Source organism: Dicentrarchus labrax, unplaced genomic scaffold, assembly GCF_905237075.1.
Source record: "Dicentrarchus labrax unplaced genomic scaffold, dlabrax2021, whole genome shotgun sequence".
In the NCBI taxonomy this organism is placed as follows: domain Eukaryota; kingdom Metazoa; phylum Chordata; class Actinopteri; family Moronidae; genus Dicentrarchus; species Dicentrarchus labrax.
The window spans coordinates 15,745,440-15,763,902 of record NW_026136703.1 but is presented as its reverse complement, the minus strand read 5'-3'; the positions used below and the strand labels follow the sequence as shown (position 1 = coordinate 15,763,902).

Sequence of the window (18,463 nt, the reverse complement as noted above, 5' to 3'; positions counted from 1 at the left end):
TAGACTCATGCATGAGCAGACAAGCAGTGTTTGGCCACGACAACAGAAGGCCCTATTCAGTTCTCTGGGGAGGCACTGGTACACACACACACACACACACCATTATCATAATCATCATCATTTTAGAAGCTCTCATCTGCTTCAAAACATGTGCATGGTCACACACACACACACACACACACACACACACACACACACACACACACACACACACACACACACACACACACACACACACACACACACACACACACACACACACACACACACACACACACACACACACACACACACACAGACTTGGAGCATTCCTCTACAGTAGCATTCCATATGTTTGGTTAAGCACAGAGAATCCAGATTTAAGACTGGAGTCTGGACTGAATTTAAAGGATGAGAGAGGGAAGTAGAGGGAGGAGGGGAAGATTGAAGAAGAGGAGGGGGTGGGGGGGCTGAAGGAGAAAGGGAACATTCCTGTGAACTGTAAGCAACAACAGGACACTCTGGTACAGAAACAATACAACATACATTAAAGAATGAACCACTAAGATCATGTTTTACATCATGGGCGAGACTCCAAGAGATGGAAAGTTCGAACAGTTTCATGACAACAAAGCAAACTCAATCTCCTGATGATGAAGACCGTGTCAGTTGTATAAGTGCCCCAGAACAAGTCACCTGTACATTTGGACTTTTACTGTAACAAGGTGGAAAAAAGATGTGAGGCTGGAAGCATACAGGCCTGCAGCTAACAACTACTTTCTCCTTTAATCTCCTCATTATTAATTTGATTATTGGTTGAATTGTTTCATATTAGGTTACCACATAGACCTGACAACATGCTAGCAATCCTAGCAACATGTTGTCAATGTGTTACCTCAGATGTCAGTTTGATATTTTTTTGGATTCTTTGGCCTTCCATAAAAGTGACATCTTAAAATTGTCCAACCAACAGTCCAAAACAAAAAAAAAAATAAAAAAATCTGCAAGTACTCACATTTGAGAAGCTGGAACCACTACATTTGAGGCATTTTTGCCAAAAAAGTGATTTTAAATATTGAACCTGTAAAAACTTTCACGGACTAATTTTCTGTTGACTAATCTTTTCAGCTCTAAAAAGCATGGAATAACAAAGTTACTTGCTTATAGAGACTGTTTGTAAACCGTTCAGAAAGAGGGTTCTCTCTGGACTTAGGCTAAACAAACTGAGAAAGGAGAGGCAAGTGATGTGCTCAAAGACAATTTGATCATGTAAGTAGTAGCTATTGATGGACAGAAAGAATCCGTCTTTTAGTTGCTGCTGCCACTCTCATCTCCGTCTCTTTGTGTGTCATCCTTTCTGTTCGTTCCCACACATCCACAGGAAGGAGACAGCTCTGCTGCTCTGCACCAAGCTTTGTCATGTTATATTCATGAAGGCAGCGTCATGACATCGGCACACAGGTTCTTACTGAATCATCTGACGTTCTCACGCTACACAACAATGCTTCTACACTGCACCAAACCAAATGTGTAAATGTGCTGCATGCAAAGCCAACTTTTTTTATATGCTGTATGATCAGTAAATACTCATTTTAATTAAAATATGTAATTTTACAAATTACATTTAACACATTCTTAGCAATCCATAAGACGCCAAATACCGGAGACCACATGTTTGTCTGTGTTTGTATGTGTTCTTGGTCTGTGTGTGTGTGTGTGTGTGTGTGTGTGTGTGTGTGTGTGTGTGTGTGTGTGTGTGTGTGTGTGTGTGTGTGTGCTCTATGTATGTGGGGGGGGGTCGGAGCTATTCATTCAAACAGTTAGCCAACCCATAACCAAACAAAACTGAAAACAGCTGTCTCCTTCTCATCCCTCGCTCCCACTCACGCACACAGCATGTCAGGTTGGGGAGGATTCATTACGTTACTCAGCAGAATAAACTGAAACAGGGTGGGTTATTATCAGTCAGTCGCCAGCTCAACTGACACTTCCAAATCAAGTGTTGTTTCCAGCACACTGCATCCACTTTACATACAGTCATGTGTCATGACAACAGAACTTACACCGTGGTTGAAATCACTATAATGATGTCTGGGCATATTTTATTTTTCAATATCTATATGAATCAATATTTGGCAAATGTATGTAAAATCACACATAAAACACCGTACACCAAACTAAAACAACAACTGTCTGGGTTATTTTACAGATATTCCATTATAACATCAGCATAAACTATAATACTGACTTATTGTCAAGCCTTAAATCCTTTATGTATTTTTGGTATGTATACAACTGTCTAATAGAATCACTTTTTGAATCTTTTGCTGTGGCAGAGATACATTTAAATTATAAATAAAGTACATGGATGCTTTTTTTACTCAAAATAAAAAACACAGCAACTTAATTTTAAGATTCAATAAATTGGTTTTCTTTGAAGAGCTACAAAGAGCATTTTTGGTTCCAGACCAGATTTAGTCCAGGGTTTTCTTTCACAATTCTTCTGGTTATAATTGTATTGTTTTGAACCCCTTTAACTAAAATGATCTTTGTGTCCTATCCCTTTTCACAACAAACGCACTAGTATGCTCTGCACTGCATTAAATGGGGAAGCTTGCTGTTCCTGTTCCTGTGTCAATATGTGATATGATTATCTGTCAGAATTAATTTTACATTAACATCATGTAATGTTTATCGTTGAGTACGCTTTATCACACGTACTGAACAATGGAAGGCTGTTGATAAGTTATCAATGTATGCTTCTCCCACTTAGGCTTACCCTTTCCAAACACATACAGTAGATGTGAGGCCATACACATACACACACAGTCTAATTTGGGTAACTATCTTGCAGGAGAGACTTTAACAATAACACTCATTTGACTGGGACAAACAGCAAATACTACTAATTTAATTTGGGCAGGCGCAGATGCTCATTTAATAATTTTTGAACTGCCAGCCATCAAGCATACAATTTCACTCAAATATGAATGGCACAGAAGATCTAATATTCACAGACACTTCCAAGGAGCAGAAACTCTTATGTGGTCTGAATGGCAATGTTGTCACAGAAATATGGAGCAGCATGGAAAAAAAGGGTAAAAAAAAAAGGGCAGAGGAGCCATGTCGGGTAAAACAAGAGAGGAAACGAGGGAGAATGAAAGAAGGGGGAAGAGAGAGATCACGTTCAATTTCCTCCGCTGGAGAATGTTTCAAGGCCTGAAACTCCATCGTGGGTTCCACTGGCCAGGCGGGCCTCGTTTGCATGGGAGCCCATTTCCTGTGTGTGATTAGCAGAAGGGAGAGTGTGTGTGTGTGTGTGTGTGTGTGTGTGTGTGTGTGTGTGTGTGTGTGTGTGTGTGTGTGTGTGTGTGTGTGTGTGTGTGTGTGGTGCACACACTGGGGGTTGCAGTTCAGAGAGGTCTGGGGTTGTTTTGTCTGCTTGGGGAGGAAAGGAATGCCCAAATCAAACACAGTGAACAGGATGCCTAGAGAGAGAGAGAGAAAGAGAGAGGGAGAGAGAGGAGGACAAGGGAAAGAGACCAAGAGGCAGAAAGAGTAAGCAGATACACCGTGAGGAGAAAGATGGGGAGAGACAGGAAGCAGAGACCCAGAAAGCAGAAGACAGAAGGAGCTAACAAAAGAAAGGAGGAGGGAACACCAGAGAAGAATAGACTGATTTTTCATTTGCTGCCACTGAAGACCCAGAACAGCATTCCTCCTGCTGCCATCTGCATTCCAGCTGGGTGGCAAGGTGGAGTAAGAATTGTGTCTACAAGCTGTCAGATAGAAAACCATCCAAGTCTTTAACTTCACCATGGACCTGCAGAACCTGTCCTAATATCTAAAGACTTGGAGCGATTCAGCCCTCCCCTGTTCCACAAACAATGGCTGAGGCTTTCACACACACTTACTGCTGTCAACGCAAATCAGGGAAGACTATTTTTCATTTATACAACAATAGTAATATGACAACTAGCAATGTCACCGAACACCTTTGTTGACCTACCCAGCTTAACAGAAAAAATTTGAAATATGAGGAGTCCACTATTTAGAATAAATAAGACTTATTAACTCATTAGGGGTCTGTGTTTTAAATGATGATGGTCTTAAGACTTATTTTCATTATAGATGAATCTGCCTATCTTGATTAATTGGTCTATAAAATTCCTGAAAGTAGTGAAACATTTCACAATATCCTAATTTCCTACAGCTCAGGGTGGCGTCTTCAGATTGTATGTTTTGTCTAACCAACAGTTCAAAACACAAAGATATTCAGTTTACTATCACATAAGACAAAGAAGAACAGCAAATCCTCACATTTAATAAGCAGCAACCGATAATCTATGAGTAAATCAGCAAATCGATAAACTAAGCTATTGTTTTCGCTTTGTTAATGGAAAATAAAGGAAACAATGACACCAAACCATGTGATAGGGAAGAATTTTGGATTCAACATCATAAATGAAAAAAGTCTATATAATGGTTAGGCTGTTTGCCGCCTTTTAAAAATGCAACTGCCTTACAGTAACATTAGCTTGTCACTCAAATGGTGAAATGGGTTGCATTCAAATAAATTCATACTAATGTCTTTTTAGTTCGGATTTGATCAAACTACATTTTTTGAGAAATGCACATTGCACACACATTGTGGACACTATGGTCATGTGTATGTTTTACAGACCTGGCGGTGGAACAAACACATGGTGTGTATTTTATTGGCTAATTCCAGTATCTTATATTTACATTCAACCACCTTAAGCCCAACAAATAAAGAAGTAAAGAATTCAGTATTTCCTCACCTGAATTGTATTCTTTGTAGTGTGGATACACTGTATGTAGTTGATGTAGTTCTAAAACAGCACACTCATGACCCTTGTATTTCCAAAATCCTGGCTACGGCCCTGTACAAACAGTATACACCTATAATATAACAAGAAAACTTAACACTCTCATTTCCCCATAGTTTTAAGGTTCAGTATCCAAACAATGCCCTTGTGTTGTGTGCACAAGCTGGACCCTGCCCATGCAGAAGTGAGCCATTCCTTGACTGGCAGAGCAGAATTGATAGGCCGCTATTGTTTCCTTTTAAGGTCAATTGTGTCTCAAATGCTTGGCATGGCTGTGAGTGCAGATGCAGCTGGCTGGCAGGAGAGATAAAGCACTAATTTAACTGCATTCTTCTGTGCAGTACACACCTAGAGAGAGAAAGAGGAAGGGAGGCAGAGAAGGATATGGGATGAGAGAGAGGCTGAGAGTATTTAACACAAGTAGACGAGAAAGGCGAGAAGAGGTTGAAATGGGAACAATTTGAAGAGGTTTAGAAAGAGAAGCAAAAAAATGTAGGACTAGAGGGTGAAAAACGAGGCAGTACAACTACAGCTAGTTTGTCCAAGTGGGTGGGCAAGAGTCGCTCTTTGCCAAGAGCGTCGAGCTCTGCTGTGCCCTTGTTTGCACACTGGCAGTCAAAACACGCCACCACATGTGGTAGGCCTGTTTGTCAAGGCCACAGGAGAAGGGCATACACATATATACATACATTGTCTACCCACATAGAGGCCAAGACCTCTCACAGGGTGACAAACCATCTCATGGCCTCAGCATCCTTCACCTGAGCAACATATTGCACCCACTCACTGTAAGTGACTCTGAATAAAGGAATCAGCTAAACGTCTAAAAAGCAATGTTTAAATATTCTGATGAAGAGGGAAGGAGAGAGGAGGGGTGGCTCGGATGGCCAGACCAGCTTAGCTTTGCAAATAAACCCAGACGCTGGGAGAAAGAGAGGGAGCCGGCTGAAGGCTGGATCATAAAATATGCCTGGTATTCCACAATGTTCCACAGTGCACAAATGAGCCACACAGGACCTCGGGAGTGTTATGGGATTCATGTGAGGCTCCTGTGTCTGAACGTGTCCACGTGCACACACAAACACACAAACACCCACACAAACACACAACTTAACTGTGGGTGAGCCAGACATTCAATGCTATATCAATTTAATATGCGTTATTCAATGATGAGTGCACACTGACCAATTCAATCATCACAACAGAAAAGAAAGCAGACACTAAAAAGGTAAAGAATTCACTTTTGTACTATAAAAAACCAACTATATCTTGTGTCTTTTGTTATGCAGTTATCCAAATGTTGGCTGACTTTTTAGTGACGCACAGAGAGAGGAAAAGAAAAGAAGTAGAGGGCAGATAAAGGGACCACCAGAGGGGAGCTGATGAATCGCTGTGTGTGTGTCTCTCTGCTTCACTCAAAGCAAATGGGAGAGTACAGTATGTGTGTTATCACTGTGAGTGATTCAGTGTGTTTAGGTTAACACAGAGATGTTCCAGTGATTCAGATCACTTCAAACTCCAGCCAAAGTACTGAAACGATTAGTCAGTTGATCGATAAGTCAAGCAAAAATGTTTTACAGGTTGTCAAATGTGAAAATTTCTGCTCTTCTTGGTTCTTACATTGTAATAGATTTCATGCTTTGGGGCTCTGAACTCTTGGTCAGACAAAACAACACATTTTAATATTTTACTTGAGAATTTCACTGTTTTCTCATGTTTTATAAACCAAACAATGAGTCAATCAATTGATAAAATATTTGGCAGATTAATTGATAAGGAAATTACCATTCGACGACATCACCTTGAGTTCCTGGAAATTGAAGGCTTTTTTCCCACTATTTTCGGACATTTATTCAAATAATCATTAGTGCGGTGTCCATATAGCCTTTGTTGCGTGCCACACTCCCTTCCCTCTCTCCACTTGTTTCCTGTCTCTGTCCCCATACTATTACTTATCCAACAATGGTGAAAAAAAAATGTTAGGGGCAGCTATACTTAACTTCTTAATTTCTTCTTCTTCTACCACTACTACTATTACTATAAAAACCTTGGACATGAAAGGGTTTGTCTCTTGAAGTAAAAGCTGCACTTTAGCCAGTCTATTTTTATGGTCTCGCCATGGCTCGCATTGTGCTGCTTCACTTCCCCTGGTTGGGACAGCTAGCACGAGAAGGAGCTCCAAAAGCAATGTTGGCATTTAGGGGAAAAGCAGCCAACCCAGCCCTTAGCTGCCCTTTACAAAAGGCAGTAGTGCAGAGATGTCCTCCAAAATAAAACCAAAGCAGAGAAGAGGGGGAAAAAAGGGTAAAGAGGAGAAGGAAGAGAGGCTGAAAATAGCCAAGCAGTCGGGGTCTGCATGCATCAGCACCACAATGATAAAAGCCCTCTAAAACCAGGCTTGCTAATACATGGATGGATGGATGGAGGAACAGAGGGAGGGATGTCTGTGGGAAAGAAGAAAAACATCTTACCAGACAAACAGAAAATAAGTATACTTAAGAAAGTCAGATGAAAAAGTTGTTGAAAGTTCATTAACCTAAGTGTCTACAAAGTAAAAAAAGTCAAGGAACTGGAAAAATAAAGTTAAGCAGAAACAGCACGGAGGACAAAACAGGCGAGGATGAGAGAAACAGAAGAGGGGGAAGTGAGCAATCGCCAGGTCGCCATGCCGTCTGAGCATTCCTCTCTCTGAGAACATGTATATTTTCTGATCACAAGAAAAATAATCTGCAGGAGGAATTTTATTTTGAGAGCCGCCCTGTAGATCCAAGGATTAGAGCAGGTCAGACAGGAGTGTGTGAGAGTGAGAGTGTGTGGATGTGAGACTGTGTATATCTCTCATACAATCAAGGCAGAGATACAAGGGCAAATACGCCCCCCCTTGTGCATCACTAGACAGATCATTCAAACCCGGACTGTTCACATATGATCAGACAACACACACACACACACACACACACACACACACACACACACACACACACACACACACACACACACACACACACACACACACCGCTGTAAGTGGTTTTATGAATGTAACTTTTGAAGATGTTGACACATTAATCACCAGTCCAAAGTGCATCTTTCTTTTGGACTGAACCAGTAACTAACTGGAGTCTCAACTGGTTGCCTGGCAACTGGTCAGAGCCAAGAAAGAAGGAAGGGTGTTAATCCAAATTGTTAGAGATTCACTTTTTTTTTTTTTTTTTTTTTGGGGGGGGACTCTAATTTCCCTGTCTTCAAAAGACAAACTATTTTCTACTCAAATATCTCCAATTGGTGGCCAGCAACATGGATTTTATGTTATGTTAATTTCACGTTAGGGTAAAAATAGGTCACAAATTAAAGGGAAAACTAATAAAGTAAGGTGTTGTGCCACCGCAGGCAGCCACAACAGTTCCATTGCTCAGACTGGCCCATTGGCTCAGATTCTACTAGTCTGTGCATCAGCTTGAGCAATGAACAACACTTCAAGAGACTTCAATAATTTCCACACTAATCAAACCATTCATCTGCAGCATCTGCATTTGTTCTGCACTAATTTATTCAGGTTCTTCCTTTAATTTGTCACATCTGCGGTGGGTCCCTAATCCACAATTCCCTACTTGCCTACAAGATCAAAAAATAAGAGACATCAGACACATCAAAAGCACAGGACAGACAGCAGGCACATTTGATGTTGCCTCTCTGGGCTTTACCCAGAAACAGCAGCACCAGAGACAAGACAGTAAACACCCACCACGTAGAAGAATTCTTATCAGTTTAGCTTAGTGTCATCTTGATTTGAGAAACTATATTCACCATTTTCAATATACAAAATTATGCCATGATTGTATAAAACAAAAGGAAAATGTTTCAGAGATGGGGTATTAAATATAGACACTTTGGCTGGTTAGGAATAGATCTGTGCACTCTTCTCCAACCGGGCCCTCAACACAGACTCGAGACCTCAGGGTGAACCCGACCTCTGCTAAGCACTGGACTGGTACCGCCACAGTGAACTCCTGCCAACCACTGTCACGTCAGTCAGTAGCCGTCCGACTGCAAATAACAGGCTAAAACATCATAAATTCTAGGGGACAGAAGCAGTAACTGTAATGCTACGGAAGAGAGGTTGAAAGAGACCCATTACAGCTCTCAGGATATAAACACTCATTAAATTGTAGTGGTGGTACCCAAGACATACAAACCCTGCCGCTGGGTGAAGGACTTTGGTTCAACATTTAGCCTTTTATAGAAATTATTGAGGTTCTAGACTTGGTGGGGGTTTACACATCTGTGTCAGTATGTAGGTGGCAGGAGGTGGTATTTGTGTATCTTTCTACAACCTGTGTTAGCGGCTTTTTTTTTTTTTTTAGCTTTTTCTCCATCAAAGCAAAGTATATGTATTCTGTGCCATCTTTCACCACCAGCATCACAAGACTGATAGGAAGTAGAGCGTGATGTTCACCTTTCTTCTCCTCCCTTGATCATCGTCTGTCTGGCTGCTCCGCCAGATCTCTAGGAAGAAGAATGCATCTTGAACCAGACTGGAATGGCTCCTGAAATATGCCAAATATGCCCCTGACCCCCCTCCTTTCCTGAAGACGTAGGTCTGCTTGCTGGCCCACCCTCCTTCCCTTCTAGTCCCCCCCAACCCACAGCATTCCTGCGCTGTACACAGCACCGAACGCACGCATACTTACAATCACAGATGACCCTCTCACACAGAAAATGTTAAGGACATTAATAACACAAGTTTCCACCCAGCTGACCCAGACATGCCTTTTAAGGGTAAGCGGTTCGGATTTCTCTTTTCATTAACTTCCAAAAATACTCCTGGACCAGGCGGGAGAAGGAGGAGTGACAGAAAAAAAACAGGGTGGAGGGGTGGGGTAGGGGGGTCTCCTCTTTAGCGAGGCGAAAAGAGAGGGAGAGAGTGAGTGAAGACAAGATAACAATCGGAAGAAGAGAGGGGAAATATTGGCCCGTTGAGGAGGAGAACACCTAAAAAAATAAAAGTGTGGCTGAGGAATTTACAAGAAATGTCTTAACTTTAGCTCTCCCTTGTTAAAATGTCTCTGTCCCTTTCTCCCCTCCCTCCCTCGCTCTGCCTTTCTGTGCCTCCTACATGCTTTTGAAGTCAGTTTCCTTTGCACTTCTTTCCTCTTTTCTTCCAGAATCAACGAGGTAGCCATTTTTGAGGAACCTGTACAGAGTAGGAACAAAACAGGCGCACAGGGAACCTTCTGTAAAACAACTTATTGGAGGCTGAAATGTCCAAAAGAAACCTAAATCCCACACAGGACCCAGTTGGAAAAAATTAAAATCCTAAAAACCAAGAGGAAACTTGTGTTTCAGGTCAACCCAACAGCATGTAAAACACAAACACAGTAGCAGAGTGACCTACATTATTAGTCAATGTGGTCGAAACTCCAGCCATGTGGGCCAGCTGGCATAGCCAGGTCTCTGATTAAACATTAGAGGACTTATCACCTGCAGCCATCAGGGTATATCTAACAGCCACAAATACATTCTTGGCAGGAGTGTTTTGCTAAATAAACTGGCACTCAGCATGGAGGAAGGGGGGTGTGAGAGAAAGAGACAGCTTGACAGAAAGATAGATAAAGTCACGATTCACGTGCAAGAATCTGAAAAATCATATGAATCTAGATTATGATAACAGGTTATCAACAAGCCTGTGTGATAAGCTGCAATGAGGTCACATGCACAAGAGACAACGTTACTGAAACTAAGAGGCCGAGATGAGACTTCAAAAGATGACTCACATGGGAAACCTTTATAGTAAAGTCTGCAGACTAAACTAACTGATTCACAGTTATCTTTACCTTAGATTCGAGATCAAACTGGAGGCAGGCAAAGCTGAGAAAATATCCAAAAATATGTGAACCATCAATCAAAGGTATCACAAATAATACATTACATCTACAGATGCAACTCTCTGACTATGTTTGCCTCTGCTCCCTTGAGATAAGGATTTGGTGGACGGCTGGAAAGCCAAAATGAAGACCAGATGATGAGTTTTCTTTCCTCTTCAGTTACCATAAACGTAGCTGCCCTGCTGCTGACCATGTGATGGCCAGCAGCAGGGCAGCTACGTGGTTTTGGGGGCTGCAGGGGAGCAATGGGTGTTCATAAATTAAAATTCCTGAAATATGGTGCTAGGAGGCAGTTTGGAAGTCTGGTACAGGTCTACATTACAACCAATGGATAACAGTGACAGAGAGGCGGTGAAGACATCTGTTTCAAACCAGTACACTTCAGAGTGGGTCTGGTATCTGAGCCAGTTTTATCATTTGTCTTAAAGATATGCGCAGAATTGCATTTGTTATCAAGATTATGCTACCGCTCCGGCTTTTGTGTTCTAACAGCGACGTTTTAGCTTCATTCAAGCAAAGGTTTTAAAAACTCTCAAGTTGACATGCCATAAATTACCTACCCTGCAGGTAAATTTAGCAGCTGAAAGGTCGTATATATGCTGTCATGCTATCCTCTTGGCTTCCAGCTACATATAGAGCAAGAGGATTTATAAACATAATTGGGAATGTACAATTATAGCTCTCCATTGAGCTGTGAGGATTTCTTCATAATGACAAAAGGAAAGGCAATGTCCGTCTGCCAAAGATTGCTAAACTGACTGGCATGCCGACTCGTCACACATAAAAGAATACAAGGAAATGTTTCATTCAGAGGCCCCAGCTGAGGTCTGAGTTAAGTTCACACTGTCAATGGTTGAGTTTCCGTAAGACACGTTTTTCCTCCAACTCAAACTAATGATTAATTCATGTCAGCCTTTCAGTGGCAGAGCTTTGATACAAATGTATGACCCTCAGATTTAGGCTCTGCCCAACAGTTTGCGCCAAGTGTACAAAGTTGATCATTTAACAACAGCCTAATTTGCCCCAAAACATTCCTATTTCATAACCACCTGCTCATGTAACAGGATTGATAACCACACAGTAACTCAATAAAATGTTTTACAGGACCAGTGAATACTAGAGATGTCAGTTTGGCTGACGGCTGAACTAGAAGTCAGGGTTACACAATCTAGCAATGTTGCTCAACATTATGACACAAATGAGAAAGTACAAGAAAGGGTTACATTAAGGTAAAACTGGCATTTTTAAGCTCTACATTGCAACGAGTCGTTTAAGTGGTTAATAGGATTATCACTTATCCATTTTATGTATGTAGGGTTGGTTGATATGACAATATATGATATAAAATGCATCTACTGTCTAGCACCAGAAACTTATTCTTAAACAAAGGTAGCTCTCTCTTTATAATCTCTGGGTGTGTTACACCACTGTGGGAAATGGAGCAAATTAATGAGCAGTATTGGTGACTTATGGTCATATTACATTATAAAGATTATATGATGTCTGGTTATCTTATCTTACATTTATTAATCAATGACTTTAATTATTGGATTACCTCACCCAACAGACATCCTTTTCCACCTGTTTTTATGGGGAAAAAACATACTTTTAAGAGTTAATGCTGTGTTATCAGGGATGGCTGATGCAATGTAGTGGATGTCATACAGTCACGTGCACCTGCAACTTTTGTTGGAGCAGATCTCCGTGATGAAACTGCCCGAGTGTTGAGGCCTCAATGAGTGACCACGCCATCACACAGGACTGAAAGCCCACCAGGGCAGTTGGTAATGAGGAGGCTGTTTGGCACGCTTTGGAGCACTAACGAAGGGGATTCATACACACTCGCACACACGCAGAAGAAGTTGTATGAACAGAATCCATTCTTGCTTTGACGTGGAATTCTGTGTGTGAAAGCACATATCTGTTGCTCTGTGTGTCAGTGTATGTGTTAATGAGAGCCTGAGGGAGGCGTGTGAACACTTGGAGCTGAGATGTACTTCTGGCTACTACTCGCTGAGTGATTGACACTCTCATACTCTAGTATCCGATGACAGATCGACATGGCTGGGAACAGCACTGAGGAAAAGTGCTTTGGTGCGCAGACATGCATGCACACACACACACACACCCCCACACACACACATAATAAACCCACGAATGCACACAAAGTTCAAGTAGTTTGAGCTCCAGCTGAAATCACAGAGCCCTGCCCTGTTACTGGCCCACCACTGATAAAGAAAGCTGGCAGGGAGGGCAGGCAGAAAGAGAGAGAAAAGGAGCAGAAGAAAAGGATGAAGAGGGGAATATTAATGCATACAGAAGAGGAGAGAAACAAAATGAAAGGAGGTGATGGGAAAATAAAAGGTTTAGAGTAAGAAAAGGTCTGGAGGTTGTACACATTGGACCCATACACACAGTGCTGCAACTAATGACAATATTCATTATGGAGATATAGTTTAGTGTAAAAAACAAAACGGATGTTCAAAAAACTAAATTTAACTACAATTGCTATAAAACAGAGAAAAGCTCTTAAATCAAACAAGCTGCAGATAAAGTTGGGTATTTTTATTTATGGATTCATTTTCTGTTGATTTCAGTAACACCAGCCAAAATAGCCAAAATATAAAGACATAAACTGCACACAAGCTGCCACCTCTAGGGCTGCAGCTAACGTTCATTTCATCGTGGTTCATGATCCGCCCATTACTTTCGCAACAGATGAAATAATTTGGTCTATAAATGTCAGAAAATAGTGAAAAATCCTCATCATGATTTCCCAGAGTGCAAGGTGACGTCTTCAAAATGATTGCTTTTGCAAAAAGTCCAACAGCCGAGGAAGTTTAGTTTACAATCATATGATAGAGAAAGAAAAGTATAAAATCCTCATTACACTTATCCTAATTCACAATAGTTTTCTGTTTTCTGCTGATTGACTGATTAATCATTTCAGCTCTTCCTACCGCCAGGAAACACACACACTCCAGAGATACAGTACATAAATACACAGTCTCATTTAGGCGTCGGTGCATTAAGCCATTCTCATGCAAGTCTGCTAATAGACAGACAGCAACTCCAGCTGGCCTGCGTATTGTCAACAGCAGCCTCTGTCCCGGATACTGAGCCCTATTATTGCATTATCACAAAACACACACATGCATACACACACATTCACAAAAGGATATACACTCACAGGCTGTGTGTGGGATTTTAATACGAGCCTCTAAGAGACCATGATTCATTCGTGCTATTTCAAGGAGGCCCGAGTCTACCACTAATAATAACCAACACTAACACCATCCGGTCCAAATTCTAGCTGAGCTATCAATTACAGCTTATTAGGATGTATAGATTACGCTACAAAAGGGACACACGTGTGCTCATAGGGGTGGAACCAACAAGATACACTGACATTTTAAGTTGTCTTCATTGTGTTAACAATTCGGTAGTCGATTGAAAATGAATTAAAACAGCAACTAGTTTGATAACTGAAAAACGAACTCAGGTTTCAGCTTCTCAAATGAAGATTTTAGGTTTTCCTTTGTCATATTTGACAGTGAATTGAATATCTTTATGGTTTGAGCTGTTGGTCATTTAAAACAATCCATTTCAAAACATCACCTTAGGCTCTGGGAAATTATAATGGTCTTTTTCCACTAGTTTATGACATTTCATGAGGAAAAAAACGATTTAAAGGTTCAGTGTGTAACATTTAGGAGGATCTATTGGTAGAAATGGAATACAATATTCATAAGTATGTTTTGATTAGTGTATAATCACCTGAAAATAACGTTTTTATCCACAGAGGGAGCAAGTCATCTTCTATGGAGTCCGCCATGTTCCTACAGTAGCCCAGAAAGGACAAACCACACAGTTCCTCACGAGTTTCATGCCCACGGTGTTTCTCCTACACACTTGAAAGGCTGAGCCATATTCAAATGACTGCAATCTGCAACTTCACCACTAGATGCCACTGAACCCTACACACTGGCCCTTTCACTGATTAATCAAACACCGTCAGATGTATCGATAACGAAAATAACTGTTCGCTGTTAATTATTACATGGTTTGTTACCAGTGTTAGCACAAAGGAATTTAGTGTGAGTGATGTCACATTATAAAACTATTTCTCAACACGCCTTTTCCATCCAACTAAGCAATAGCAATATCCTATTCTTATTTGCCTCCACTTGCAAAACATGACGTCAATGTCCATGTGCTAGACTTCCTCACTGATGTGATGGCCCTACACTAACAGCAGGGGCTCTGTGCATAAACCTTGATGTGCGGAGTGGCAGTAATACTACCATCGACAGGCTGGGTTTGACATTCCCAGCGGTTTGATTCTCCCAGGCAGAAAACCTCAATATTTTAATTTAATCCCCAGAGCAGTCATTTAGCCACTCCGTAATCCCCAGGTCCAGTGCTTAGTCTGATAATTACCCTTATTGGACACCCATAATGATTAGTTTTTGGTTTCACCCAAAGTAGTGCAGGCAGTTTCATAGGGCGGTCACGGCGTTCTGCGGAGTGGAAAACCAATCATGCGTGGTATAGCCCAGGTCATAAAAGAGAGAGGGGTATGATTATTACTTTGCATGGCAGGCGACAACTCCTGGACAGAACATGGTGCAAACTCTGTCTTTGTGTAACTTTCACTTGCTGGCATCAAGATCACTTTAAAAAGATCACGAAACAAGTGGCGGTGGCAGTGGCACTCCTACTTTGTCAACATTAACAACTATCATTGCACTCAGCAATCATGTTCACTTACTGGGATGAAAGTCAGAGGGGGTCATCCGCTGGGAATTATTCCCCCGTGAGAGCCAATGCAACCAAATCTCACTTGGAGCGTAATTTCCCAAGACTGTAAATGCATGGATCGAGTAGCAGTCATCAGGGAAATTTTAGACATCTCACTCTTTACTTTGCTGGTACTCTCATTTAATTTTCCCTTTGCATTTTTCCCAACATTTCCAAACTGACAGCATAAACTGCAGACATTCCCTCCACAGGCGGTGTATAACCCCCCCTCCCGAAAATACCCTAGGAAACCCTTTTTGCACATCTACCACCATGACAAGCTGCCATGCAAGTGCCTGTTGCAGAGCCCAGGAGGAAAAGTGGGTTCTCAGCACAAGCTGGTAGCTCAGCTGGTATAATCTACAGCTGGCTGGGAGGGCGAGCCTTACTGGAAAGTCATCAGTTATTTTTTTTTGTCTCCTTCATGTCTGAAACAGGTCAAGGCAGGTCCCCTCCATCTCCTTCCCTCCCTGTGCTGCTCTTTACGAGCCCCACCTGGCAGATTAGTATTCCACCACTACAACAACCTTTTTCTGTTGTTGACACATGCACCCACACAGACACATACACATACACACACACACACACACACTCCTCTATTAGTGTTTGGGTGAGGCAGCACAGGGCACATACTGTTCAGACTATGAGATCTGCCACCTTAGTTTCATGCATGTATGTGTGGCCTATGCAGCGCAACACATTCCACCTCATGTGGAGGAAAACAAACACACACACACAAACACACACACACTCAAACAGAACAAACACGTCTTGCTACACTGTGTGTTGATTTAACAAATCATCCAAGTAGGGCCACAACTTCGGATCATTTTAGTTGTTGTTTAATGCGTCCAGTTCAATTAATTGTCTATAAAATACTAGAAAACTGAAAAGTGCCGATTACAGCTTCCCAAAGCTGCAGGTGACATCTTCAAATAACTTGTTTTAATATTTATATTACAGTCATATATTCACATAATATATTTATATAATATAAAAGGCAACAAATCTTCACATTTGAGAAGTTGGAACCGGAGAATATTGGTAATTTCTCCTTGATAAATTACTAAAGCTATTAATCATTAACTTCAGTATTCAGTGTGTGTTACAATAACAGGTTCATTATGTCAATGTTGTTAATTAACAATACGCTCATTCAACAGATAATATTAGTATATAAATACAGGTGATGTTCAATTCCCCTTCCTAATGTGCTCAGTTGTGATTTTATAACACCCTTAGTGTGATTAAGCTAACCCCAAAATATTATTTAGGTCAGATTATATACTGTACCATGTGCCACCACATGTCTTATCTACCACATATCACACATGTGATCTCTCCTTTCTGTAAACATACTCTAAACTTTAGAGTCCAGAGTGTACAAAATATATGTGTGTGTGAGTAAACACTGTTCTTGCTTCCCTAAATCCTGAAGGAAAAGAGGGCCTAAGTGTCTCTGGAAGTCTGGATATGCTATCTCATGTGGCTGATATTAAAAGCCATCAAAGGAAAGTGAAACACTTTGCCTTCATGGACAAAAAAAAAAAAACAACCCTTAAATTCCCACTTAAGAAACAGGGGAATTACAGCTTGATTACAAGTTACATGTTGAAACTGCGCACAAGATAAAACCTGACCAGTGGCCATACATAGACTGCATGGATGTCAGGAGCATGTACAAGCAGGCAACTCTTTTTTTTTTTTTACTGATGTGATTGATGTCTGTTAAGGTTTTTATGATGTTCTTGTTATGCAGTAGCTTCTATGAACAGGGCTTGACGTTATCAAGTGCGTAGACGTAAGCGAAGCGCGAACATGTAAGGAGTATGCCGCCAAATACGCTACACATTGTAAAAGCCTGCGATGTGTGAAGACAATAAGTTACAAATGGTCTGTGCGACGCTACAGTTTAACCACCTGAGGTTTTCCTGGATGCTTCATTTTGGCTCCAGAACGAGCTGAGGAGGAAGAGGAGGAGGAGGAGGACGAGAAGAACAAGAAGGAGGAGGAGGAGGAGGAGGGTTGAAAAACTTGCCGCAGTTCAGACTTCTGCAGTCCCGACTGACTGGGTCCAACTCAGGAAGCCGCTGTCTGAAACCACCACCACCAACCCCCCCGCAAAAAATTCCCTGTTCCCATGTTCCTTATCCAACCCCCTAAAACACAGTGAAACACAAAGACTCAAACTTTACCTCAGCTGCTCCACCGCCGGGTCCCGAAAACGCGACGGTAAATCCACAACTTCACACGGCTCGAGCTCATGCGGACGGTAGGACTCGCTGCTGCCGACACGGCGAGGACAAGTTCATCCACATATCCTCACATAGGCGGAGAGAGTTTGAGAGACGACCAGGGGGGAGGTGAGGGGGGGGGGAGAGAGAGAGGTGGGAATGCGCTTTGGTTTCCCCTCTTTTTTCCCTAAATCACTTTCGTCGGTCCTTTTCCTCTCGGATATTCCCCTCCCTGCCTCGTTTGAGATCAAACCATCACATTCCACCGCGTCCTTAACAATGAAAAAAAGTGGGTTTTCCTTTTCTGCTGCCGGAGGACCCACCCCTTCGGGATGACTCTGCCCGGTCTGACCGCAAAGAGAACGCCCTTCCCGGCTGCGAGGTCCCGCCTCTCTCCCCCACATAACATACGCAAGTCTGGCCGGTGGGGAGGAATGAATCCAAGCTGAGGTCGAGTGGATAGTCCGGGTATCTTAATATACATCTCTCTCTCTCTCTCTCTCTCTCTCTCTCTCTCTCTCTCTATTTGCACACACAATATATTTTTAAATTGAAAAGCAGAAGGGCAGTGTACACTACTGATACACTAGCCTCCACAGCAACATTATAGTAATACCACTGGGGATATAAAATACCATTAACAGCACAGTTACTTTTAGCTTCCCATTGTGTATCACAGTTTAAGTCCCTAATGCAATATTAAAAAGTAGTTATGCAT

At 41.8% G+C, this 18,463-nt stretch overlaps 1 protein-coding gene across 2 annotated transcripts in view; it reads right to left on the bottom strand.

The window, feature by feature from the left end:
* Positions 1-18,012, bottom strand: part of luzp1 (leucine zipper protein 1) — a 49,656-nt gene extending 31,644 nt beyond the window's left edge. Inside the window, exon 1 of one of the 2 annotated variants that reach the window (XM_051385591.1) lies at positions 17,707-18,012. The gene's annotated coding sequence lies outside the window, so the exon portion shown is untranslated. Of the gene's footprint in view, positions 1-4,781; positions 4,924-17,706 lie in introns of those variants that run through there. The other variant, XM_051385598.1, reaches the window with a different exon arrangement.
* Positions 18,013-18,463: the final 451 nt, after the last annotated feature.